This window comes from Vanellus vanellus (assembly GCF_965231255.1).
Source record: "Vanellus vanellus genome assembly, chromosome: 8".
In the NCBI taxonomy this organism is placed as follows: Eukaryota; Metazoa; Chordata; class Aves; order Charadriiformes; family Charadriidae; genus Vanellus; species Vanellus vanellus.
Genome location: NC_138913.1, coordinates 6603264 through 6630962, shown reverse-complemented (window position 1 = coordinate 6630962; position 27699 = coordinate 6603264). Strand labels below are relative to the sequence as shown.

Sequence of the window (27699 nt, the reverse complement as noted above, 5' to 3'; positions counted from 1 at the left end):
TCCACGACAGGAACAGAAGTGGTATGCTTCAGGAGAGGACTCGGTCTGTTTGCACGGCATTGTTTAATTTCTACTTGAAAGATGGGGTTTAGACTTCATATTTTGGAGTTTTTTATACTTTTTAGGATTTTTATGTTTCAGACATGCTTCCTCTTGAAACAGATATGTGGTTTATGAAATAAAATATAAAGCACCGTAACTTCAGAAATATAAACTAGATACTGTGTACAGAATTAATTTCAGGCATAGTTAATGGCTTGCTTTATACAGAAAATCCCCGTTTTGGCCAGTATCAGACATGGAACTGGGGAACTCCAGAAACAAAGGCAGCTGTGGCCACAAGCCACAGACCAGCACAGTACAGCAGCTGGAGGATGTTTGTCCTTGGGTGTCTCATGTCCTCTCCATGGAAAATCCCAGGTGAACCCCATATATCTGTTAGGACTGTGTGTTGACCAGCACATACTGACTGGACAGAGTATAGCAGGTACTGGTAACAGAATTACATCGCCTGGGTATAGCCTGTGCATTTAACTACGTGTGGGAGTTTAAGGTATGTGTCGTTGGGGCCACACTACAGTGTGATTTCGCTGATAAGTCACTTTTAGATAACATTCAAACTCACTCCCCCCGTTCCTGCCACAGCCCGAGGAGAGCAGCGCCCGAGCGTGGGGATGCGGTCCCAGTGGCTGAGGGATGCTGGGCTAAACTGACCCTTACAGCCCTCTGGGGGACCCCATGATGGGAGTGGTGTCCATCTCCGCACCTGCTAGGACCTGACTGCCAATTTGGGTTAAACCTGCCATCAAGACAATGTTGGCTGGGGCTGGGGACGCACAGGGGACCCACAGCCCTGCAAAGGGCGCTGCTCCCCAGCTTGGTGGGGAGCCCCTGCTCTACCTCACCCTCTCCATCCCCATTCTTGCCTGCAGCACTGCCCGTCTTCATCCTCTCTGGCATCAGGAGGGACAAGCTGGAGGCCTGATGCCGCCCAGCCAAGACACACAGGGCTCAGCAGCGATCATAGAATCATAGAATAATTTGGGTTGGAAGGGACCTTTAAAGGTGATCTAGTCCAACCCCCCTGCAATGAGCAGGGACATCTTCAACTAGATCAGGTTGCTCAGAGCCCCGTCCAACCTGACCTGGAATGTTTCCAGGGATGGGGCATCTACCACCTCTCTGGGCAACCTGGGCTAGTGTTTTAACCACCCTCATTATAAAAAAAGTCTTTCTTATATCTAGTCTAAATCTTCCGTCTTTTGATTTAAAGCCACTACCCCTTGTCCAACCACAATGGGCCCCGCTAAAATGTGCTGAGAGCCGGAGCACGGAGATGGATTAAACTTGCCCGAGAAATCATTGCTGGGGAGAGAGATGCTTTCCCGTGCACCCAAATCCCGCCTGGAAACAAGGGCTGGGTGGCTGCGGTCCTCTAGAGGGTGCTGCGGGCTCACCCTGCGCACACACCAGAAAGATGGGTGCCCGCTTTCCCGGGGGGGGGAAGCCTGGCAGCCCTGACCCGGGGTGCTGGGTCCTGCCCTGCCCGCAGCACCCCCGGCCCCAGCTACGTGGGAGGAGGAGGAGGAGGAAGAGGAGGAGGAGGATGCAGCCACAGCACCCAACTCCCTCCTCCACGGCGCCCCCACGCCTGTGGGAACCTCTCTGGAAGGGATGCAAAGCCCCCGGGGATGTGCCCCAAAATTTGGCCTTGCCGGCTGCTCCAGCAGAGGGTCAGCACCGTCCCCTTTCCGCCGAACACGGTCACGCTGAGCTGTTTTGAAGTGAAATACTGCCTGTACCTTGCCTGCTTGGGCTTCAATATATTCCCTGCCTAAAATGTTACTCCCAGAAGGCTGTATGAGCTCTCAAACGACCCTCTGCAATATATATCTCCACTTTGTTTCCTTGCAGACCGTATCTGTATGACATCAATTGTAGTGGCGAAGAATGCTTACAAACCTATTTCCTGCTGCAGGATGATCACATTATACACAATTACACACTCTAGGAATTTCTCCTGAGATCCAGCTGGGTACAGGCTGGAGCGGCGGAGGAGCCGGAGCGTGTGCGGAATAATGAATCATTCATTCAAACCTTCGCGCTGACTTCAAGCTCTCGGGTTGTGCGAGTGTGCGGTGAGATGCGCTAGCTGCTTATCACCCTAAAAAAAAAAAAAAAAAAAAAAAGCCTGAATCATCTAAATCATTCCAAATTTGGTTTCCACTGTGTCTGTACACTTTCTGTGTCATGCCGTTTCGTTATTATTATTCTTATGATATCAGAAAGTTTTATGCAGAATTCAAAATGTCACAGCAGGAGAAGTCTCCCTTAGCCGAGAAGCACTGATTCAAACAGAGACTCCCTCAGCAGGAGCAAAATCCACGAGGTTCCTGTCCTCAGAATAGACTCAAACCAGTATCGTTTGTCCTTTGTTACTGGTGTTGCTGGCAGCACCAGCGTTATTACGCATTTGCATCGTAGCACCATGGTGCACCTTTCCAGGATCCCGTGATGCTAAGGGACCTAAAACCACAGCATTTCCCTGTCCTGGAAATCTGACAGCCTTATGTAGGACAGCAGATCGGAAACATGGAGATGCTCCTTGTCCTCGTGCTGGGTAGGGACCTCACGTGTGGAGTTTTTTTCTATAAACAATAAACTAATGATTTTCTTTGACCCACTATTTTGTCCCTCCAGCAAAACCGTGTGTTGCAGCGTCGTGGGAAGGACATGGAGATGACGCATGGCTGTGATGAAACCCCCCTGGTGAGGAGCACGAAGCCCATGGGGCCATGCTGGCCGTCCCCAAGCGCAGGACGCTGGCGCTGCCGCAGTGCCGGGGCTGCAGCGTGGTGCGTTGCAACACCCCGCAAAACCAAACCGCCACCTTCCTCTTCCTTTTCCTGGCCGAGCCACGCCACACGCAGCTCTCCCGCTCCGCACCGCTCGCTCTGGCCTGGTGAAGCAGCCCCCTGCATGGCACCACGTCAACCGCTTCCCTGAAATCCAGCTATATTTTATTCCCCGTTTCCTCATTATCTGCCAGCTCGAAAGGCTGGAGCATATTTGTTAGCGAAAGATTTCCTTTTAGGGAGCTGGCGGCAGATTAGCCTGGCTCTTTCTAACGATGTGTAATCTAAGCTGTCACCCACGTTTCCAATATTTTACTTCTGCTGAGGCTACAGCGAGGCTGGAGCGGAGCCAAGGTGCTGGGGAGCCCTCTTCATACGGGATGGGATGGGATGGGATGGGATGGGATGGGATGGGATGGGACGGGACGGGACGGGACGGGACGGGACGGGATGGGATGGGACGGTCCCTGGGACCCCACAGATCACATCACCTCCACCCTCTGGTCATCCAAATTTACCTTTCATTTCTTTAATCCTCTCAAAGATGGTATTCCACTGCTTTCCTAAGGCTACGACTTTTAGTTATTTATTTCTTTTTAAAGTACACTAAAGTGTAGATGTCTGGTTCTGGGATCTGCAAAAATGCTGAATATAGTGCAGACTGGATATATTGAATAGATATTATATATGATATATTATAATATAATATATTTTATGATATTTATTATATATTCTATATATTACATATAGAATATATGTATATAGAATATAGAGCAGACTGGTCCCATCTCCTCCCTGTGGTAACACCCAGACCTGCTGCTTGGAAGAACCGTTCTTCCTGAACAGAGTCGTGCATTCGCCTTTGGTTCGTTATAACTTCTGTTATATCGTGTCTTCTTTTTGTAGAAGTTAATATGGGATTTACTGGTACACAGGCTCTTTCCGTGTTCTCTGCTGTCAGTGCCTGGGCGTGTTTAGCAGGAGCCCCACGTCTCGTTGATAAAATTGAAGTGGACTTTTTCCAATGCTACGGGAGATAATGTCATTTTGACCCCATACGCTCCTTTCTCTCTGGTCGAACGGCTGCCGCTGTTGGCGGTTTTACTGTGTTTAATCTGAACTCCGGTATTAGGCTGACGCGCTCGTTATGTTCCCAAATTGCTTAATCTGCAATGTCGGGACCTGAAACCAAACACAGGCAGTACTGGTAAGGGCGAACAGGGCTGTTTTGCATGCCTGGAAGAAACTGCTGTCTTGCAGTTGTCTTACAGGTTTTTTCATTCTTTTTAATGGGTAATTTCAGGTCAACTGCGTCTCAGCTCTTACGCTCGCTCATGTCAGAGGCAGAAAAGAAAGGAAAAAGAGGGTCCGCCTGTTTCAGGAGCCCAAGTTCTATTTTCCAATAGCAACCTGGGCTTTCAGCAGCCTAATTGCCATTGACTGGCAGTCGGAGTAGCTCTTAATGCTCAGTTTTGCAGAGGAAAAAGCTAATTCCCTTTGAGCGAACAGCCCGTGTCAGCTACGGCACTTGCAAAACTCATACTTTGCTGTACGTGTCATTCGCTGCTTCTGCGAGCGCGATTGCTCAGAAAGTGCTAAATCCACCACCTGCCCATACACAGGATAGTGGATTTTCTGTTGGGATGTGTCTAACTTGCTTCTAAAGATATCGTGTAAAGCACTGAAATCCTCTTGTACAATTAAATAATCCGGAGAAATTTTGCAGCGAGGTCTGTTGCGGAGCTGTCGGCGCCTCCCCTCCGTGCATTGTGGCGAGGTGCCGCGGCGCGGAGGGGATTTATCCCCCTGGAGATGTCTGCAGCCTGCTGCTGTCCTAAGGCTGGGGGATTGCACTAACAGGGTTTAGCAACGAGTGTCTTTGGTTAGGCCACGCTCCCCACGATGGGCCGAAATCAGTGCGAGCACTGCTCGTAGGAGATCAGTATTTAATCCTGTGAGTATTTCTTTCCGACCGACACTGGGCTCCTACTGACGTCTCTCCGGGTGGAAAGCTCCAGATTAGCATCTGTTTCTTCACCCCCGTTTGGGACCTGGAAGGGGGAGCAGGGCACAGGGGACGGGGAGCGAGGCGAGGGACAGGGGACGGAGGCGGCAGGGCAGGAGGGGCTGGCGATGGGACCAGGGTGGGCAGCACTGGTGGGCTCACTGCATCTAGCGACCACGTGCCAAGCGACCTCCGGACGATGCTGCTCACCGGCAGATGCAGCTCAGCATCTTCGAAAGATCTTCGCTTTGGTTGCTCATCCCCATCGGGCTTGTCTCACTGCCTCAGCCGCGTCTGTGTCCCCCTGCTGACCTCCTGCTGCTGTGACAGCCTGAACCTGTCCCCTTAGCAGTCACTCCGCAGGTCGGCAGAGCGGACTCGGTCCGTTCCCTCCTCCATCAGCCGCGGTCCCTGTTCATTTTAACGATGTATCAGTTATTTTACAGCAGCACCTTGTGCCTTTATTTGGTGACATTACCGGGCTGTCATTTATCCCAGGTAAGGGAAGTTGCGTGTTTTCAGCTCTCAGGTCTCTCTATTATTTCTTCATGTTGAGTGCATGTTTGATACGCTGTTAAAAGTCCAGTGGTCTAAAACGCATGGCAAGAAATGAATCGGTTTGGGAAGTATCCTCAGTTTCCCTCGAGTTACTGCTGCACCCTTCTCACCAACCTTTCTTCCGTGCCACACAGCCGAGGACCTCTCTCACTGAGATGTGCGGAACAGAGCCGGCGTAGGAGGACACGGGACAGTGCCAATAGGCGAAGTGTCCAGTGCAGGTCCCAGCTCACCCCACGCGGCGGCAGGAGAGACTTCCCACCCCGGTGGCACTGCAGAGCCCATCTCACAGCTCAGCTGTGCCCATCCTCTGTCCACGCATGCGCCCACGGCGCAGCGGGACAACAGGACACAACTCGGCGCGCTTCAGTTTGGTCAAGTAGGACTTGGAAGTGGACCGAGACACTGGCTCCGTTTTACAGCCCCCTTGACGGGCACCAGGGAGGAGTACAGTTCCTGTCAGAAGAGGTTTGAGCTCATCCAGTAGATGAGGGCAGAAGAATATCTGCTGCCTTTGCAGCTGCCCAAAGCCTTTCAGCTGCCTCCTCCGGAGAGGCTGGTTTGGAAAAGCACCAGTCACGGTGCAGGGTATGGGCAAACATCTTGTTGATACAACGGTATCGAAGAAGTGGTCCTACCTCCAAACTAAACTATAAAACAGAAATTTCAGTGATGTATGTTAAACCTGATGTGACTTTTCAAAATGATTTCTGTGAACGGAGCAATGAGGGAAGCCCCCGGTAGAGTTGGTGCCTCAGCTCCCCAGAGCCTTACACCGGACATGGCTGGGGCACCGCTTTGATGGCGTCAGACAGCAGTGATGGACAAAGAAGTCGCTCTCCAGTTGCCGTCACCTGTGGTGTGTCTCTTCCCACTCATCACCGCGTGCTTTCAAGGGCCTGACCTTGTAACCATTGCGGGGCAAAAAGCTGTCAGTGACCTCGGTGCGGGCTGCAGTACTGCCGGTGCCAGCAGCCACAAACTGAGAATCACAAACTTCTGAAACACGAGATTAATTAAATATATAACGTCGCTTTTAAGTCTCTCGGATACGCTGGCTGCTTTGAGCCTGTAGGGGCCAGAATTTCAAAGGAAATTCTCCAGTTCATCCTTCCCACTCAGCACTGGCGCACGGGGGAAAGGGGGCTCCGTCACCTCTTTGTCATTTGGGGTTGATGTACCTTTCTCGCCAAGGTTTTTCCGAGTGTCCTGTTTAGTTGCCGGCTGATGGCTTCCTTGTTGTAACCTACTTGTGAGACCCAGACTGCGGGCTTAGATGTGGGCAGGGTTTCCCTCCGCTCCGAGGACAGGCCTGCTCTTTTCTGCTCTCCTAACTGGAGATGGAGTCTTTCCACTGACCATGCAGCACGCCTTTCGTAGACATTTTCAAAACCGCCTAGTTTCCTGCGTGGTGTTTCGGTAGTTTCTCAGAAATCACCTTTTAACACCGAAATTGGCAACTTGTTTAAATATACTCAGGTTCTTTTGTTCTACAGATCCCAAGCGCTGACCGTGCTTCTCCCACCTCGGATGTCACTTCATTTCCAGGTCTCTGCTGACCAGTGGGTTGTTGCACAGCTAGGTGAACCCTTCTCCCTTCTTCATGGGTTTGCCTCCTAGTACTACTTGACATTCGTCTTTCAAGGACTTTTTCCCTGCTATAATTACTCAGAGTCCCGCTTGTCTGTCTGTGTGGCTTTCCGGAGGTATTTGTTGGTGGCGTGGTGTAATCTTCACGGCCCTTGAGGGGTCACCCATCCTTTCACGCTACGTTTGCAGTAGCATTAACAGCATTAGTCATTAGGCCAAATGGCAGTGCTGAGGACGTGGCCATATTGACCAGAGCTCTTGTCTGGCTCTTCACCTTTTCGGAGACTTTTCCATCTGCAGGTGACATCAATGACTTTAGTTGGGATTTGTAGGAGTGAAGTTCTACATTGCGGGCTGAAAAATGCCTTCTGAGTGTCACAAAACTGATGTCGAAGGAAGTCTGCTGTTCTCCAGAGTTTTCTGAGATGATCTGTAAACCAGAGTATCTAAACTCTACAGGACCTCCAGAAGCCAGCCTGCATCCACTTCCCTGCCACACGGCAGCACGCTGCAGAAGACCTTCCACGCATGAAATCCAGACCCAAGCAGCTCCTTTCTGAGGTGAAGTGATATTTTTGGGTACTCTGATGATGATTTTGTCTTTCAGCAAGTCAGAAAGTCCCACGCCTTTGAAATTCTCCATCCACTTCATAAGAGTACAGCACGTCTTGCCTTCAGTGAACATTTGGGTTAGCTTTTTTAAGCTTTTCCCTGTTATGACAGGACCTAGAAACCCTTTTTTTTTTTTTTTTTTAAAAACCATTTTCATCTAATTCCAGGAGGAGTGCTTTCATAGACTGCCACATCTCCGTGAAGGCATGAGGAAGTAAACACCTCTGAGCGAAGCCTCCACAGAAAGGCAACAGCAGTTGGCTCAAACCCTGTCTTCCTACTCAGACACTAACACTTTAAGCACTACTCAGATGATTACTTTAAGTTGCTTTAAGTACCTCCAGTTGTTTTCTGACTCGCTTCTGCTTTGGTCATTGGTTATGAGTGGGACATCTCAGACTTGGAAAATCTGCTCTGTGGTTTAACCGGTCTTTTTTTTTTTTTTTTTTTTTTTTTTCATATAAAAGACTTTTACCTTCTGCAGGGCAAAACGACAAGTATTCAACATGCTTGCAAAAAGGCAGAAGCGTAGTGCCCTTGTGGCTCTACCTTCTTTGCAGGACAACACATCTGACATGCCATGGTGAAGACACCGATCGTCAAAAATAAATGGAAATCTGGAAAAATAATATATATGCCAAGGAGGTTTTGGACCTGGGTTGCCTCCAGTCTCGCAGGTCTCTGAACACCCCGTATGTTTGGCCGCCGCCGAAGCCCAGTGGGACCTTTGTTGTCAGCACCTTTGCTAACTGCAGTGCGCAGCTCCAGTTTTGTAACCCCGTTCCCCAGGAGAGCTGTCGAACCCTACCCACACCTCGGGACAAATTATAGTTTAAAAAAAAAAACCAAAAAACAAAAAACACAACCTGACTGTTCCTGAAATGTGCCTTAATTAACTCGCAGCAATTTGCATTTGACAAAAGATAAAGCCAGTTTCTCTTGTTCTACTGATCTACGCTTAATGCCGGATTGGGGGTGGCTTCAGGTCAGGTGTTTCCCAGGCCTGGGGCTGCCTTTGGTCTACAAGACAAGCCAAGAAAGAAGAGGGAAAGAGAGAATATAAATGCCGGTTGTCTTCGGGTAGCTCAGCTCCAGACTGATCAGCATAAAAAACATACTGGGATGCTAAATAATTTTGATAAAAAGCACTTGGAAAGTGGCGCAGCTGTTCTTCCCCATGGACAGGGTTGTAAAGTAGATATTTACGGGCAGAGGCCCCCGGAGGATTTTCCTGCCGCGGCAGGTGGGGTCTGGAGCACGTCTCTGCTCCCGCCTTCTGGACCTTACGCATACTGATGTTACCCTTGAGATGGCGGCAAAGAAAGGAGAAATTAGTATTCCTCTGCGGGACCGCGGGAACATGGTTCGCTGGGGGCGAGGCCGCATTCGGTTTTCTGCAAGCGGTGCAAAAATGGGATTTTGATTGGTTTCTAAACAGTCACGATTGGCCCGTTTTAAATAGCTATAAAAGACTTGCCACCCTCCTGAAGAGCAGGGCTGCCCTTTGATGTTTTGTGGGTTTCTTGTTGGTTTGTTTTTTTTTTTCGCAGAAGAGGCACAAAGGAAAGAGTTTAATTGACAAAACAAGAGTCCTACATCGTTAGCGTGGCACTTTCCCAAATAGCGACACGGAAACGTATTGCCCGAATAAACAACGCGCCGGGCCCCCGATGCTCTAGCCAGGCTGATGGGAGACCGACAAAGGAGGCATAAATCCCCGCCTGCACCTGCTGGGGAGGCGCACGTGTTATTACGTACGATTCTGCCTTAGCTAAAAATTGCGACTTTACGTTTAAATTTTAGCATTCCGGTAAATAACGCGGCAGCGCTTCAAAGGGCGCGGGTGCTTGCTACCCTGGAAAAGCCGCCTTTAAGCCCCGCGAGGCAGAGAGAGCCGCTCCAGCCTGCCTAAAGCAGGGAAGGGCACGGCGAGCGGCGCTGCTGCTTGTAGCCCCGCGCTGGCCGCGCCTGGGGGGGCGCTTCTGGGCTCTCGCCCCCTTGGTGACTTTGGCCCGCGGTGGCGGCCCGCAAGAGAAGCCACACGCAACTGCAGCAGTGGGGGCATAAAGGAAACACTGTGCTGGCCCTCGGTGCCGAATATTTTGGGGAAGAACAGCTTGGGGGGGGGGTGGGGGGGTGCCGTTGGGCGAATTACACTCCGGGAAGTGAACTGTCTCCCGTCTCTTTCTCTGCGGCGCCCCAGGACTTTGCTATTTGAATGCACCGTGCTGTTCCCTGGGTACGAACCTGCGGAGGTAGGGTGGGTTTTTTTTTTTTTTTCCCAAAGAGCCCTTGCTGATTTTCCATTTACTCCCCCATTGCAGTGATTACAGGGTTTTGGAGTTGAACAATGCTAAAGCGAGGGAGCGATTAACTGTTTACAGTTTGGTTTTTTTTTTTTATATCTATAGCTATAGGAAAAATCCTGGCAGCAGGGTTCACACACGTAGTCCTGCTCAGCTCCAAGGAGGCAATGGAAAAACACTTCTCTCCCTGGAGGAGAACCCGTATCAGCAGAAGGACGAGCAATCAGTAAGTGATGATGAATCAGTTAAAGTGCATTTGGGAAGATCAATAGACGCAGGTTAGGACACATGTAGCCATTCATTTCTGAGTGTCTATTTTACACAGCTGCATGTTGTCATGTTAGCTTAAACCGTAATTATTATGCATTTAACAGAGTATTAATTTTTCAGCATCCTCCATTCAGTTTGGGCAGAGTCCTTTAGCTACTGCCTTACATGGGTAAACATTGGGGTAAACCAGCCTGGACTTCGGGAACCAGAAAAATTAGGCTGACGCCAGCCATGGGGCCGAGTGGTCACAGAATTATTGGGAACAAGCGACCCGCATGTGCTTGTGGAATAAATCACGTGTCAGGGCCCAAAATAGGGGCCAAAGGTGCCTTCTTGTTTGCTTCATTCCTTTTCTCGCTAATCTTTTGGAGAATGACCCAAAGCCCAAAGCACCTGAAGCTCTTGCTAATGGGGCAAGGCCTTATGTGTCATTTAAATTTACTCATTCTACATATACCCCCTTCATGATATAATTAACAGTGGTGGCACTGTTTTAGATAATTAAATTTAGTTTCATGCAGAGGTCAAATGACCCGGATAGTTTATATGTGAGCTGATGCCCTTCAATAAATAAATCTAAAATACCGCCCCTGACATTAGCCCCCCACTGCCGACAGCAGAGCTTCGGTTCATTAAGGTGCTCGCTGCTCGCCGGGGCCCACCAAGGCTGGGCACCGCCACTCTGTAGGGAAAAAATGACATTTTCACATTTCTCCGCTTACCGAATGGGGATTAAACGGCAAAAACAACAACTTGCCACAAAATGGTCCCGGCGTGTGCGGCAGGGGCAACACCAGGTAGGGAGCTGATGAGATGCGGGGAGCTGAGCGAGGAGGGGTTCTGCTCTTCTCGCACGGCTCTTGCTTCCTGAAGGATGGGGATGTGGCAGCTGAACGCCTTCGTTCCCCTCGGCAGCGCCCTGCTCACGCTGCGGCTCACGTATAGCCATGCCGCGCCGCCGCCAGGCTGGAGCACGGGGCGCCGTGCGGCGAGAAGGACCGTGGTGAGACACAACGGGGTCCAGCCGCCGTTCCCGCGGGGGGACCCGCCAGCTGGGAACGCAGTTTCATGCTGAACTGACTCGCCCCAAAATATTTTGGGCCACTTCAACCGAGTACTCTGTTTTGAGTCACAGTGACTCCAACTGCAAGATTTTGTTTGGATGCTCCTGGCAGAAAAAACAGATTACGGAGAGACACAGAGATTACACCTCCTTGTGAGAAAAAAGAAAAAAAAAAAAGAAAAAAAAAAAGAAGTAAACTCCTGGAAATTTCATTTTTCATAGAAAAAGCTTCCTGCAGAAAGCGACTGCCCAGCTCGAGCCGCGGATGACCTCCTGCAGCCCGGCCAGGCAGCGGCACCACCTGTACAGCGGCGCCGGCGTCTCGGGCGGTCGCGGCGCACGTGCCCCCCTGCGGAGACTGCGCCCCCCTGCGGAGACTGCGCCCCTGCCCCAGCAGCCCGGCAACAGCAGCCCTCACCGCGATTTTCTGACCACCTCCCGCTGTCACGTTGTGCGTTTCTTACGTCAGTGATAACAGAAGGGTCCTCTCCGTTTTTACCATCTCGATGGACAGTGGATAGATCACAATTAAATCCCAGCTCAGCTTGGGACTTCGCGTTCACGCTGAGGATCGCGGCAATCCGTCTATTTGCAGGATTGGGCATATATTATTATTTGTTTATTTTTTTTAATCCTTATGCGTTTCGCAAGTATTCCCGTGTGTTTCTGGATGGAAAGCACATCAGAGCAAGCCAGCGTCCTCTCTCATCCTGTTTGTTCTTCCCTCCTCTCCCCGAGAACAATGAGAGCGGGAGGAAGTCTCGCATTGGTTTGTTACCAGTTTCCAGGCAGTTTTGCTTCCAGCTTCGCAACTAGGAGCAAAGCGCTGCAATACCTGGGTTGGAACAGACGCAGACGACAGCTGGTTTAAAAAAACACCCCGGCACCACGAAAGACGCAGGAGGGTGCTCAGAGGCAGCGAGATGGTCCCCGGTGTTTATTTTATCGAGTTTAGCATTTCGATCAAATTTTGAGGACTGCGCAAGATATGGCGGAGCGATGATTTGTGGGGTGGATAAAGGGGATAAATCCAGGCAGGCTGTGGGCGCTGCGCAGCCCCGGCACACCTCACCCGCGGCCGGTGACTTCTGCTAGCTGCCACTTCAGCAGTTTATTACCGAAAAACATCACATTCTGCTGCGCCCTCGCAGCCCCGCAAGCCGAAACGCCGCTGCGGCTCCCGTCCCCAGCCCCTATCGCAGCCCTGCTGCAATCAGGATTAATAAAGCTAATAAGCCGTTGATGCAGTCCCTCCGCCGCGGGCTATCCAGCGAGCGGAGCGCGGAGGCACCGGTGGTCCCGACCTCTGCAACCACCTCGGTGGATCCTGTTGCTCCTGGGAAGGTTTCGGCAGCTCCTTCGGTCCTTTCGTCCATCTGTCCCCCCCCAGCTCAGCCCACCTCCGGCGCTGTCTGCAGCACGCAGCCTCCCCACAACCGCACAGTCGTTTGTAATACAATTTTTTTTTTTAATTTTTTTTTTTTTTGAGCACATCTCCGACCAGAAAATCCCATCCGCCTGCCAATTGACTCATGTGCAGGGTTTCCGCTTCCCAGATCTGCATATTGTAAGCTCCTGACACAAGTTGATGTTGTAAGTACAGCTTCCATACGGTTCCCTCAAAGGCAACAGATTTTTTTATACATATATATTTATATATGGCACCTGGTTTGGCAGAAACCACATCCGAAAAAGGGAAATAAGGAAAACAGTAAAAGCTGACTCTACCTAGCTATTGCTGGCTTTGGAGGGGTTTCGGCCAATTCCAAAGATAGCGTGAATCTCTTATTCTTACCGAGGAACAGCCCGGGAGCCGAGAGGGCTGGGATGGCTCCTGAGCGCAGAGGGAACAGGTCACAAATTTGCATCTGACATCTGCATGCAGCTGGACAAGGACCGTTTCTGGACCCGAGCATCCCGAGGTGCACAAAGCAGACGGCTGGCCGCTCCTTTGGCAGCAAGCAGGACCAGGCCCCAGCGCTTCCCCACGCTCCCGCATGGCAGAATTTGGGTTCGGCACCTGAAATTCGGCAACTTTTCCCACCAGACTTGACAGGCACAGCCGCTCTGGCGGTGGGTTTGGGATCCAGGGAGCCTGGATTTTTCTGCCCGCTGTTTCTCATAGTGGAGGGGGTGTTACGTGCCAAATAAACCCATTTTGGGGACTTTGCCGTGAGGTGAGCCAGGGCTGGAAGCCTGCAGGACAGGCGGATTCTTCGCAGCCATTATCCCCCCCTCCACGCTCCCCAGTCCCAACCAGTGCATCCCTCCGGAGGGACCTGGCTCTTCCCCACACCCCAAACCCCCTCACCCCGCCAGGCACCGGCACCGCAGTGGCAGAGCCCACCCCGGGAGGTGACAGGGCAGTGACACAGACCGGTGTGTGTGTCCCCCCATCCCCGGGAGGTGACGGGGCGGTGGCACAGACCGGCGTGTGTCCCCCCATCCCCGGGAGGTGACGGGGCGGTGCCACAGACCGGTGTGTGTGTCCCCATCCCCGGTGTCGCGGCGGAGCGGGCGGGGCTCTGCCCGCCCCCTGCCCGCCCCTACCGGCGGGTCCCGCCCCCGCCCCGCGCTGCCGCCGCTGCCGCCGCCGCCGCCCCCTCCTCCTCCTCCTCCTCCTCCTCCTTCTCCTCCTCCTCCTCCTCCTCCTCCCCGCGCCCTGACAGACAGCTCCGGCGGCGCGCTGGGCCGGGGAGGCGGCGAGGCGAGGCGAGGCGATGCGCCGCCGCCGCCGCCATCCCGGCGCAGCCCGCGGCCGGCCCCAGCCGCGCTAGCTGCCGGGCGGAAGGGCAGGGGCGGCGGCGGGGGGTGGTGGCGGTGGGTGGCGGTTGGTGGCGGCGGTGGCTTCTCCTTCCCGGCTCCCCGCATGAGGAGAAGGCGTTAAATAACGCCAGCGCCGCGGCGGCCGCCCCCACTGCCCGCTCGGTGGTGGCGGCGGCGGAAACATGGCGAGCGACTCGCCGGCGCGGAGCCTGGACGAGATCGACCTCTCGGCGCTGCGGGTGAGGAGCGGCGGCGGGTCGGGGCGCGGCGGGGGCGGGGGAAGGGGAAGGGGCGATGCGGGAGAAGGGGGGATGCGGGAGCGGCTCCCCCCCATCCCTCCATCCATCCCTCCCTCCATGCATCCCTCCATCCATCCATCCATCCCTCCATCCACACCCGGGGGGGGTGGGGGGGGCTGTACGCCTATGTGCGGCTGCACGTATGGAAATACCGAGAGATAAACGTGTGCGCCTGCATGCCGGTAGCCGTGTGTACGCATGTGTGTATGTATATAGCGCTATATATATATATGTGTGTGTGTGTATGTATATATATATATACGCAGACACATCTGTGCCTGCGCGCACGGCGCTATCGGCGCAGGCGGGGGTGCGGGTGCCCCACGGTGCCTGCGGCTGCCCGGGGGAGGGGGACACCGGGGGGCTGGGGGGGGGGTGTCGGTCCCCTGCACCCCCTTGGGGTAGGGGACAGCCCGGAGTCGTTCGTGTGTGTGTGTGTCCCCTTCGCCCCGTTTGGCGGCGGTGCGGGACGGACAGACGGACGGGGATGGGGGAGCGGGGTATCTCCGGGGTGCGGGGGGACACCCCCCCTCCCCAATTCTATCCATCTCCCCTTCGCACGGGCTCCTCCTCATCCTCCTCATCCCCCCCCCCCTTGAAAATACCCTTGAAATGTCGGGCTTGCCAAACGTGTCAGCCTCTGCCTGGGCTGTGGCCTGATGTCTGTCCCCCCCCCGGCCTATTTATTTATTTTTAATTTTTTTTTTTTTTCTGTAACTTTCTGCCTTCCCCCCCCCGTCCTTTCTTCATCCTTTTGGGCAGAAGAAGAGCTGGTTGGTATCGAGCGTGGGGAGTCATTTAGAGAAGCGGCGTTAATTGGGGAGGCAGCAGCGAGGCTGCTTCTCTCAACCTGCTGGCGTGGAGGAATAAATAAAATTAAGCCGAATCCGCTGAAGACTTGCACGAGCGTATTTTTAGAAATATTATTTGCTTCAGTGCAAAGAAAAAAAAAAAAAAAGTCTATCTTTATTCGCTCGCCCCACTTTCTTCCTGGTGAGTTTCTGGTTGATTAGTAGTGTAAATGATTGCTCAGCAATACAGGGCGTAGGGGAGACCGGAGCGGGGGGACCATCCAGCTTAAAAACAGACCCGGAGCTCTCGTTTTCCCTGTTAGCTGGAAGGTGCCGTGGGAGAGAGGTTGCTGAAGCTGGTGGAGTTAATCCAGGGAAGCAGTAGCCTTTGGGAGGGGAAGGGGGCTCTCTCCTTCTCTCCCACCTCTGAAAATCAGATTTTTTTTTTTTTTTTAACATCCGCATTAGGAAGTTTATTTACACTAGGGCACCATTTCTTTTTAAAACTGTATCCACACAGGCTTAGGCTTTTTTTTTTTCTTTTTGTGTATGTGTGTGTGTGTGTGTTTGTGGCTTTTTAATAGCAACGTGCGGCACATACAGTCAGGGTTTTGTTTTTGCTTTAGGAGGAAATGTATATTTTCCCTCTCCCTCCCCCAGAGACCCACAGCAGCGCTTGGTCTGTGAGCAGAGCGGTGCTGGCGTTTTGGGGTAACCGGAGAGAAGGGGACCTGAAACCCCGACTCATGGCGGGGTGGGAGCGCAAAGCTGTGTCCCCCTGCCCAGCCGTGTCCCCCCCCACAGGTCCCCGGGGAGTCCTGCCGCTTTGGCCCTCTGCCCCCTCTCAAGGGGAGAAGGCTGTGATGGCACTTTCCTGTAAACGGTGAGAGATGTGTTGGTTTGTAAGTGAGACAAGAATAGGAGCTTAATTTGCCAAGGAATAGATCTTCTTCTAAACTAAGCTCTTTTAGCACTTAGAATAATTGTTAAAGGTCATAAATTCAGCAGACGGGGCAAGAAGCGTGAATCATTCCACGGGGTCTGAATCAGAAATCAATAGTAAATTTGCTGCCTGAGCACAAAAACGTGGCGGGGAGGAGTAATTCCCCGAGCCTTGCAAAATTTCATTTATTAGAAGAGAAGCGTCACGCTGCTGCAGCTTTGTAGATGAGCCCGGGCGGAGGAGACGTCGCTCTTGTGCTCCGCGTGTTTGAAGGGGTGAGGGATGGCCGCGCGAAGCGCTGGGAGCGGGTACTGCCTCCAAATCTTGGTGGAGGGGATGATTCATTCCCAGCAGCGGGGAAAGGAGAAGCTTGGGCTGCTCATCTCCAAGTTTGAGTCCCTGAGATGTTCCGGAAGGTTGGATTTCATGAACCAACGAATGCTTGTGGAAAAAAAAAAAACCAAAAAAAAAACCCAAACCAAACAAACAAACAAAAAAAACAAACAAAAAAAGGTGGACCTTTGCGTGACGGTTCGCCTCATCCCATCCTTTGGCTTCCCTCCTCCTGTCCCACGGGAGGGCGGTGGGTTTGCAGGACCGGAGCGCGCCGTCAGAGGCACGGCACGAGCAGAACCCGTCATTCATGTCGTCGTGTTACGGGGCAGGATTTGTGGAGCTGGGCTGAAAGGTAACCTGGGAGGGAGGTGGCAGGCGCTCCTGGTTTTGCCACGCGCGGGTTCGTCGTGGCCGCGCAGGCGAGCTGCGGCGCAGCGGCGCATCGCCTCGACGCGCTGCCGGCGGGGCTAGGAACAAAGCGCTGAATTCTGATTAAAATGCACGGCCCGGTGCGCGGAGCAGGCACGCTTCGGGCCGGCTCCTGCCTCCTTCGCCGCACGTTTCTCTCCATCGCTGCGCGCCGGCGCTCATCGCCATGGTACCCGAGCGTCCCCCTGTCGGTGCAGAGGGCTGAGCCCGTTAAGGAAGGGCAGGGCGAAGCCTTCGACATCAGGAGGATTCTTCAAATAGAGATCTTCCGGTGGCGATGCTGGTGATGAGTATTGTTAATGTTGCAGAAAACGGTAATTTAAAATGATGAGGCCATTGAACAGGTAGTGCTGCATATTACACTGACAGGGGGATAAGATAAACTACGTTATAATGTTCTTTTGTACGGGCAAGGAGATATTTTTGCTAGTCCACTCAGCATATTTAATAGCCGAATGACCTGGCAGTGCCATTAGCAGAATAATGATTAACGTGGGGATCTGCACAGGCTGTTGACAGCTGTGTTTGAGAAGCAGATTTTTGCCATCAAGCGCGGATGAGCGTGAGGAGGGATGCAGTGGGTCACGCTCTCCGGGGGGGCACACGCGCAGCTGATCCCAATCGGAGAGCAAACAGAGCGATGGGGCTGGATTTGGGGGGCTTTTTTCACCCCTTTTTTTTTTTTTTTTTTTTTTTGCCTCAGCGAATGCAAGAGCCTGTCATCTCTTGCTGAAGGCAGTGGCCTTGATCCTTCTAAAATATTCAGGTCAATAGCTTTTCCTCCGCCGCATCCGTCCGCAGGGACGGGTCTCTGGCTGATGCGCCGGCAGTGCAGTGGCTGCCACGGCTGGATGCACTTGGGGCGCTTTGCGAGGTTGTGTGGGAGGTGGTAAGAGCTCTCCGGGAGGAAAAACCTTTCTGGGGGAGCTGATAATCCCCCCCCTGGGGTTGGGACGGGCTTGGGGCAAGCAAACCCCATCCTTCTCTCAGCTGTACCTTGTCCGCTTAGCGAGGGGCTGGGGTCCCAGCTGGGGGCTTGCGAGGCTCCCCTGGGTGGTACGGCTCGGCCGAGGGTTTCCTGCAAGCCTGGGGATTTAAAAAGAGCCTTTTTTGGGGGGGGAAGGAGTAATTGTTTTCTTCCTGTACCTGGATGTTGCTTTTGTTTCGAGCTCATTAACAAACCCCAAGCTTTTGTTATTTACTTTCGCAAAGTGCTGACCGTGCACTCGCTGGAAACTGGACCCTAAAATCGTTAGTTGTTTTGGAAACGCCTGGCCTTTAGTGCTCGGGCTGGGAGAGGAGACAGCGCAGAACTAAGGAGCCGGTGGGTATTAGCTGTTGCTGGGAAGAATTGGATGAAACCCAAAAATGTCACTACTCTTCCTTTAGCTTTGCTTTGTATAGAAGTGAAGTTTCAGTGGCCATTTGTTTGCATTAGTTGATCGTTGGCAATGGAGATAAAAGCTCTCATATTAAAAAAAAGAAAAAAACAAACAACCAAAAAAAAAAAACCCAACACAAAACCCAAAGAAAGATGCTGGCATCGTCCTGTTTCCAGAACTTCATCAGTTTATGGCATATTTCAACATCATTAAAGATTTAGGAGGAGTTCTAATGGGGGATAAGCACTGCAAGCCACCACTCAGGAGCATTATCCTGGCAGCGTGATGTTAGGGGTTTTTTCTTCCAGCACCTGTTAAAAAAACTCTGTAGCTCGGCAAAATTTGGGCAGCTTTTGCAAAGGTCACCTTCTTCCTGAATAGGAACAACTTTGACTAGAGATGACTTATGGAGATTAAAAAAAGACATGAAAAGCTTATTTATTTGGACTTTTTTTTTTTTTTTAACATGGTATGTTACCATGCAAAATCTGGGGCGTATCTTCCACAAATATATATATAGCTGCAGTTCCTGAGGATGGACGCTCTTGAGGGTCTTCCATCGGGGGCTTCATCTGTCCTCTTCCAGTGTGATTCAGTCAGTGCATGTGTAAGCTGTAGACCATGACTGTGTCCACAAACCTTGTATATTTTTGAGCCTTTTTTTTTTTTTTTTTTTTTTTTTAAACCATAAAACCTTAGCAGCCCAAAACTGGTCTCTGAATCATCCCAAAGGGATGACAGTGTCTAACTCTAAGCTTTTTTTTTCTGCATCTCGCTTCCATTCCTTGAGCCAGCAGTGCTGATAGCGGTGCACTTATCTTCTACAAATGGATGCATATTCTTGCGTGTGTGCTCGTGAAGTTACAACAGAAACCAAGCTGTCTTCTGTCTAATGGGGTTGATTGTTGGGTTGGTTTTTTTTTTTCACCTTTTGGAGTTGCGCAGCCTAGATGCTGCTCTTCTGCGGCTCTCCATGACTCCTTCAGCACTGGTGCTGTGGTTACCCTTCCTCATCTCTGGACATCTTCCACAACACCAAAGTGTACGGTGTTTTTGAAAGGCATGGAGAATCTCTCCGTTCTCACTAGTCTTCCTGTGCTGGTCAGCCATAAAAAAAAAATAGCAATTTGGAGTGAGCTTATGGCAAAAACATGTGCTTGAGCGGGATGACGTTTGAGCCACAAGCATTTTGTTGAATCGAGGTTTGAAGCAACAAAAGAGTATTTGAGTGGTGCGCGTATTTAACATAGCGTCTGATTTTTAATCCATGCAAGAATTAGTTAGAGGCGGCTTTTATCCTTGCTACGCGAAGGTAGTTTTTATCTGCCAGGCTCTAGTAAATGTAGTGGTACGGTTTGCATAGGGTAAGGGGGGGGGGAAACTGTTTCCGTGCGATCTGTATGTAGATCTCCAGAACCGGATCGCCCGGCTGAGGAGGAGGTGTCGTTGGAAGCCGTCACTCGCTTGGGGGCCAGGTCGCACCAAAGCTGCCGTCGCCTCCCGGGCTCAGGCTCCGAGCTGCTCTCTGCGGACCCTCTCCTGACCCCTTCTAACGCGCCCCCGGTCGCTTTGCAAAGGTAATCCCAGGCAGCAGCGCGAGTTCTCTGCATCTGACCCGCACACCAAAGGCGGAGTATTGATCCCCGTCTCATTTCTTCATGCCTCAAATATTAACGGGGAGAATCCTGGTTTTTGTCACTTTGAACTGTGGCTGCACATTGAAACTGAGGGGCTGTCTGCTCTGGGCTCAGGAAAACAATTTATATAAGTGAGGTTTGACATTCTGCGTGTAAATCGCTTATGATTTCTGAAGGAGGATCGTCTAACAAACACAGTCCTTGGGAACTGGAGACCCCCCCTCTCTCTGCATTCCCCTCCCACGGTGGTTTCAAGATGAGCCCTGCGAGGGGCTGAGCATCCCCTTCCCGCAGAGGGATGAGGATGCTCAGCACGTAGGGCCCAGCCCTGGGGGGGCTCCTGCAACGGCTCCTTAGTGAAGGGCGAGGAGAAGCCATCGAGGTTGGAAAACACCGATAAGAAGTTTAGTCAGAACTCGGTTATATCTCTCCGCACGCCTGATTTTATTTTGTAACGGCAAATCGGAAAACCTTCCTCCCCTTCTGCTCGAGAATGTTGCTTTTCCACGTCAATTGTCTGCAGCGCTTGCCCCAAGCGTGAGGCCGTGTGTTGGTAGTAGATGATGGATGGTGGCAACCAGCCGGGCAGCACTGGAGCTTCCCGCTGCGTCTTGCGTCGCTGAGAGCCGACGTGTCCTCCTCCCACGCCAGGTGAGCAAACAGCCCGTGCTGCCCCGTGCCCGGCTGCCGGCTTCCCCGAGGGCAGCAGAAGGCACACGCTTTGCTCTGCCGCAGATAACCCGCTCTCTCCTCCGCCACAGAAACCCTATTAGGTATTAATGGCTTCGCGCAAACGCCGCCCTCTTGCCAGTAAGCGAGACCTGAGCGGTTCGCGTGGTGCCGTCCTTCCTACGTACCCTTCGGGGCTGGAAACAGCCGCTCTTCTGAGCGAAGCCTTAGCGAGCTGATTTTTAGCATCCTCTGGGGCTGAAGCGCTGTCGCTGCGGTGGGTGGATGGATGTGTGTTTCTGCTCACGTGAGTGCACGTGTGGTTTCCAGCTGCAGCGTGCACCAAACCTTTTGTTACAGTGGGGGTTTTTTTGGTGCTTTTTTTTTTTTTTTTTTTTTTTCCTCTCCTCGCTTCCTCCCGCAACGGCGTTTCAGAGCGCGGAGCGGAATAAATTGTTCTGAAAGCAACACTTTTTAGAAGCCAGGGGATGCTGCCTAGGGTGTATATCCCTTTATAAACTAACAGAGAGTCAAAAATTCGATTCAGGTGGCTGACACTTCCCCCCCCCCAACACTTTTAAAAAATTTTCTTTGCTCCTAATTTTGAAACTCGGCAGGAAGAAGCCTGCTGCCAGCTGAGTCATGTGTTTAGGGCTTGACAGAAGTGACTGTTTGGGACCGTGCCCTTAATCTGCTGGGGGGAGACTTTAGGATGCGTTGGAGGCGGCAGAGCCTTTGCCGAGGAAGAGATCGCACAGCTTGAATCTAATAAAATGTGTCTAATAACCGCTGTAGCACGCTGCAGAAATACAAGAGATCAAAGCTTCGGAGGCATTTATTTTCATAATTTGTGGGTCAGATCCTTGCAGGACTAATTGGGTGCTGTTTGATGTCCGGGCAACAATAGACATATCCCTGTAAATCGGAATATATTTGCCTTTTCCTTTCTCTTTCGTACACAAGCATAACAGCTTGCTATGATTTTGAGAGATAAACGGGCAAAAGCGAAGGTGCAGATCTCCTCCCTGCCATCTTTTTTGGATGTTTTGCGCTGTGGGCCATACAGCTGATGCGGTGACCGAAACAACTGCATTTACCTGGTAGCTGGCGGTGCCTCCGCAGCCGGTGCCGGTTATCGCCTACCATGCTTCTGCTCCCCGAAGCCCGGGCGGGATGAAACCAGAGAAGGAGCTTTGATGGTGCTGTTTGTGGGATCTCCCCAGCTGTGGCTCACCAGTCGCCGTACCCCGGGGGGGTATCTCGGCTCTGCAGGTGATCACCCCCAAAACGCAGCAAGTCAGGTACGCCGTGTGCTCTGCGAAGGCACTTACAGAGTTCTTTTATATATATAAAAAATTTAAAATAATATGTGAAAAATAATATATATACCACATATCTATTAAAATACATATATAAAAAAAATAAATGTGGATCCAGCTGTTGCCTCTCGGGTGCAGTAGGACAGCGCGGTGGGCTAGCGCGCGTATGAACGGCGCAGCCCGCGTCCCCCTACCTGGCACACAGACCTTCTTCAAAACACGGGCCGCGTTTTTCCAAGCCGCTCACTCCCATGGAGATGCTGAGTTAGCCGTAGACCTGTTCTCGCACGTGAAACTTGGCTGGAAAGGAAGGGGCACTGCCCTTAAACTTGTGGGGTTTGTGTCAACCTCCCGCTGAATGCTCACGGTAGGCGTTCATGGGGGGCTTCTCTCGTGTGTTTGCAGATCCCACCGTTTCGGGAGGAAAGAAAGACGGGTGTGCAAGAAAGCTGTGTTCTTGGAGCAAAACCAGAGGCTAAGGCAACGAAATTAAAAGAGCTTTAAATGCGTTTTCTGGCTATGCAGACAGGCTGTCTTCACCGCAATAAATCTTCAGCCTTTACGTATTGATTAGCTTCAGTACAGAGCGGGATGACTCTGCTCTTCCCGTTGCTCTTCTGTGGGCATCGGTGCGTTCGTACGGCTGAAGAGGCTGTAACAGCTAAATGGAGTTCCAGTAGTGAGAGCATCTTACAAATGCTCTCCAAAGGGAACCTCCCAGCCCCTGTGACTGTGTTTGACTGCCGTAGGTGCAAACACGGAGTGCTCCACTGGTCACCGGGCTGGTAGCGACGGCGTTTTCTAGTGGGCGAAACCACGTTCCCCGAGCCAGGCGCCCTGCAGTGACCGTGCCCTGCCCTGGAAGGGATGCTGTCTTCTCCTGGTTCACTGGCTGGGGAGCTGTGGTGGGTACGTTGTGTGTGGGGAGAGTGAAGGGAGCAGGAATGGAGGGGAGAGGCTGGAGTCACGTTGAGGTGTGGGGCTGCTTGGCTGGGAAATGGCTGAAAACGACTCTTTTTCTACCTGCCCTGCTGATGACTTGTAAGAGTTTCTTCAACGTTCGTGTGTCGCCGGGTGTAGGTCAAAGTGATTTTGTTTGGTGGGCTTTGCCCCTGCCCTTGGCGGCAATGAGGTGGTGGTTTGGCAGCCTGAAGGTGGTTGTGTTTGAGCACTGGGCAAGCCCCAGATCCTCGGAAAATCATCATGATAAAGGATGAACGGAGCAGGAAGGTGGTGGGGACAGCAGCTTGTTGTCTCTGTGGAGCCGCGGTGGGAGGCAGGGATGGAGAGCTGCTTTACATATTAGATGCCCTAGCTGAAAATCCATCCAGGAGACTTCCCGTCGCTGTGCCCAGGTTTTGTGACAACCTGTAACTACACAGCGGTGGAAAAGCTCTTCCACAGGCAGTTTGGGCCGTGAAGTGAAACCCCAGGTTGCTCTGGAGACGGTGGATGGAAAGATAGGATGGAGCAGATGTAAAATTAGCATAACAATATACCTTTAATTCAACTTGAAGGAAATAATTGAAGACTAGTTGTCGCTTAGGATGGTGACCTCTGCCAAGATGACTCATGCTGCAATATAATATGAGTCACTTGTTAATGATGGCCTGTTAAGGAGAAAGTGGCAAATCCCCGTAACTTCTTCATTGTGTGAGATAAAAGCCAGGATGAAGAAGGGTGTTCGGGATATTGTTGCCTAAAAATAGCTGATGCTTAAGAGCGCTGATGCACCTCTACTTGGCTCTGGGGAACTCTAGCATGAAAAGGCAAAGGGCCCTGAGCAGAAATGCTGTTTCTTCTTTGGCCTCGGTTTAAAAGAGCCACGTAACACACTTTGTACCTGTCCTCCCCAGCCTTCTGCATTGACGTGGTGTTGCCCGAGTGTAGGGACCCTGATAGCTCTCCTTCCCACCTGACAGCTCAGCTGGCTGGAGGGCATATGCCCGCTGGTGGGAGGGAGGTGGGTAGGCGCTACGTTATGTGGCGAGCATGGAAAGCTGTGGCCACCTTTGCAAAGGCAAGGGCTTAGCACGGGGAGGGACATCTTGGGGGCAGCCCGGCTGGTGGGAGAGCGGGGATGTAGGAACAAGATCCTCCATGGGAAGGTCCCGCTGGTGCCACTGGTGGAGAGCCCTGGGCTGGAGACCTGCACTGAGGGGCCTGGAGGAGAGGGAGGTGAAGAACTGTCTGTGGCCATGTTGTCTCCTGCAGCGAGGGCTTTGCCAGGAGCAATCTCTCGGTGAACTCCTCGCCTCCGACGTCTGCCAAACGGGTGCACGATGGGAAGATTTTTATGGCCATACGGAACCTGTGGTGCTCCTGTAGCAATTGACTTAAGCAGTCGCTTGTTAATCATCTACTAGCTGTCTTAAATGCTTCCTCATATTGAAGCGGTGTTTTTCCCCAGTAAATGAGGTTTTGCAATCTACAGAAGAAAGCGAGAGCCTGGTGCTAAGGTGCACGTGACCGGGAGCAGGAGCTCATCAAAAAGCGATAGGTGGATTAGCTCCTGGGCTGACCTGGGCTGGTCGGTGCCCCAGGCATGCTCTTCTCTGCCCCTTCATGTAGCAGAGGGGCAAGAGGAAGGTTTGGTGGAGGGAAAGGGTTTCTAACTTGTCAAAAGCCTGATGACTTTGTCTGTGATCATGAAATCCTGTGGAGTCCTGACACCAGAAGTTAACTTGAGAGGAGAGTATTTTTTTCCTAGATCTCATAATTGTAGAGAAGCATAAGAAAAAAAAAAGGCCTTCCTAAAAGATCATGATCCAAAGGTCAAATAGAAGACCCCAAGTACTTTACTTGAAAATTCAGAAGAAAAAATCGTGCTAAATATGTGAGACCTTGCTTTCTTTCTTCTCGGGGGGATGCCCCACAACAGCTGGAGATCCCTGGGCTGCTTCTGCCATTTTCATTTTCCGGGCGAGAAGCTTTCCACCTCCACCATCCTGCACTGCTGCCATCTGCTTCAAGGTGTATCTTGCCCTCTGGACCTTGCCTGTTTGCAATCTGGACCAGGCTATCAGAGGAGATCCTGCTTACCTTACGCAGCACCAGCGTGGTCTGTGGGGAGATAAGAGGATGGTGATGAAGCTCTGTGGAGGAAAGTTGAGATGTGAGGAGGTGAGAAGGGGTGGGAGGAAAGCTTAGCACCCTGCTGCCAAGGCAATCTGAAGTAACCAAAGGACATGAATGTACCAGTGGTTGCGTTGCAGAAAATTGATGTATAGTACCTTAGGAACAGATATCTCTGAGGGATGGAGGAAGATCTCTTCCTGAAAAGAAACTGCCAGCGCGGTGGGACCCAAATGTTCTACACATCTTCTTTTTGTCTTGCTCCTTTGATAATTATCATCCTCTTCTTTAGCAAGTTCCCACCGTTAGCGTAGTGGTCCTGCTGCTGTGGCAGCTCTTGGGAGCTCTCATCATGCCTTTATTGTCATCCTTGTCAGCTTCGGCACCAGAGGGGACCCACAGCAAAGAGGGGTTTTGCTCTTTGGTAGAGCAAACCAGTGCTGACGGTGTTCACTGAGCAGCTGGAGCCCGGGTGCCAGCTCCTCCTGGGGTGGTATCTGGACTGGCCCTTAGACCTGGGGGTGTCCCAAGAGGACCATCGTGTTTCTTTGCCATGAGTGGAGTTGAGGTAGAGCACTACAGGCTGAAGGATGGCTGGGCTGCCTCTCCAGCATGTCTTACACATGTTCAGGCCTGGGAAGGCCAAACGTCCTTTACGTGGAGACCTGCACTTCCAGGATGTACCAGCTCATGTCCTCTGAGAAGTGGGTGGAGTAAAAGCATTACACTTTGGAACAGGCAAAGGCTTTATCATGTGATTGACAGGCAGGGACGCCCTGTAGGTGGACGGACCATACCACCCCAAAAAAGCAGCAGTGTTGACAAGGGAGATGGGGCATGAGTTCAAAGCTGGAGTTGCTTTTTCTCAAGACTCTTTCACAATAAGTTGTGGTTTTGCTTTTTTGCTTTCGCCGGTTGTCGTGACGTGACCTCTTCCGTGCTGCTGGTGTAGAGCAAAGTTTCTGCACAGAGGAAACGTCCTCGAGAGAAGATGCAAGAGCCCTGCTCATTATCAGAAACGAGTAAAACTGCTCCAAGCTAATCTGGTTGCCTAAAAATAGAAGTGGTGGTAGGGGGAGGGACCGTCTTCTGTGTTCATTTGCCCTTGATTTTCATGACATTTTGCTGCTCTATATTATGTGTCTTGTAGGGGAGTGTCCTGGTCGCACTGGAGCAATTCACGAGAGCACGTGCTCACGTCAAAAACCATCAGGGAGGAAGGCTGATGAGCTTGTTCAGGGTTTAGCGGTTGACTCGCAAAGTGCAGTTATTTGGGTTTATTCCCTTGTTCTCCTGCTCCTTGCAGGTTCACAGCCTCCCCCTGGGTGTGATCTTGAAGCCTCCCCTGGGGCAGGTCTGAAGAAGTGGTGTGACTGGTGGTGAGGCTGTGGGGTGGGATGGAGCCCTGGTGCAGCGAGGTGGTGGGAGCAGGGGGTATCTGTCACGTGTGTACCTCGCCAGAGTCATGCCTCTGTTGAAGGCTGCAGCATCTACTTTGCAGTTAAGGAAAAAGAAAACCAACCTCAAACTTATGAGACTTAATTACTGTGTTATTGTTATTCAGCGTTTAAAACCGAAGTTTCATAACCGCCTTGTGCTATCAGCATTTATGTTCTTTGTCAGTATTATGCAAGCAGCTCACCTTGCGATCATGAAATACTGAGACGTTCTTCCTAATGATCACCCTCTGTTTCTCAATGAGTCCATAAAACCTCTTCTGCTTTCTATTAATTATGGAACAATAGGACATTTTCCTCTTCTTTTTAAAAAGAGCTGAGCCTCTTGGTTTTTTTCTTTTTTTTTTTTTTTCTTCTGGTTCTTGGGCTAGCTGCTCCTCTGAGACCTTTCTGTTCCACGTGGCCAGACTGGGGTGGACATACCTTCTGTCCTATACTGCACTATCGCCACTCAGGGGGAAGCAAGAGGTTTGTGGGACCCATCTAGGAGCAAAGGTCTTCCTGTTCTGGAGCAGTTCCAGCTGGTAGAGTGGCTGCTGCTGGCACTAGTGTGGTTGATGTGATCTACCTGCAAGGTTAGCTGAGGCAACTGGGAAAGGTGGGAACAGGTCAGGATGGGGTGACTTTCCTTCCTCCCCAGAAGATCTGAAATATTACCTTGCTTGTTGATATGCAGTTGTTTTACAACTGAAAGTGTCTCTTAACACCAGAAGTGTCCTGCACCCCACCAGAAGTGCTTGGAGTGTCCCCAAAGGCTGCAGTGGCAGGGCAAAGCAGAGCAGGAACCGTGCTCTACATGAGGTCCCATGAGCTGGGGTCTGGTCTGATCCATGGGAGTATCTGTGCTGTGTCTGGATTTTCCCCATCTCCACATCCAGCTTTTGTAGGACAAAAAGAGTGGACTTCTAGCTTTTCTTCTGAACCAGTCCAGTTCTGCTGCGCAGTGGCATCCAGAGCAAGGGTGGGAAAGAGAAGGTTATTCTGTTTTGTGGTGGTGTTGCCTATGGGGTAGGTCTGCAGGTGACTAGCTAGAGGTGGTGGGGTCTATGGATACTTCAGTGAAAGAATCTTGCATGATTTCCTTGACTTACAGAGACCCAGAACTTCACCTATTCTCTGAGCTTTCTCAAGAAGAAAGAAATTGTTGAGTTTTTTTTGTTCCCTGTAGAGGGAAAGAATTAAAATGTTTCTCTAAGCACAGATGTGGAGTGCAAGGAGGTTCAGTTTGCCTGAATACGCTGAAGAGGCTGTGTCTCCAGGCTCCCTGGCCAGCGCTGCTCCTCCACTCTTTCATACTTCGCTTTAAATTCGCATCCGGAGATGCAGTAACTCTTTTC

General features: G+C 51.7%; 1 long non-coding RNA gene across 1 annotated transcript in view; it reads left to right on the top strand.

The window, feature by feature from the left end:
- Positions 1-14095: 14095 nt before the first annotated feature.
- Positions 14096-27699, top strand: part of LOC309675225 — a 34018-nt gene continuing 20414 nt past the window's right edge. The window contains exon 1 of the long non-coding RNA XR_014269475.1: positions 14096-14264. This is a non-coding gene — a long non-coding RNA (uncharacterized lncRNA). The remainder of the gene's footprint in view (positions 14265-27699) is intronic.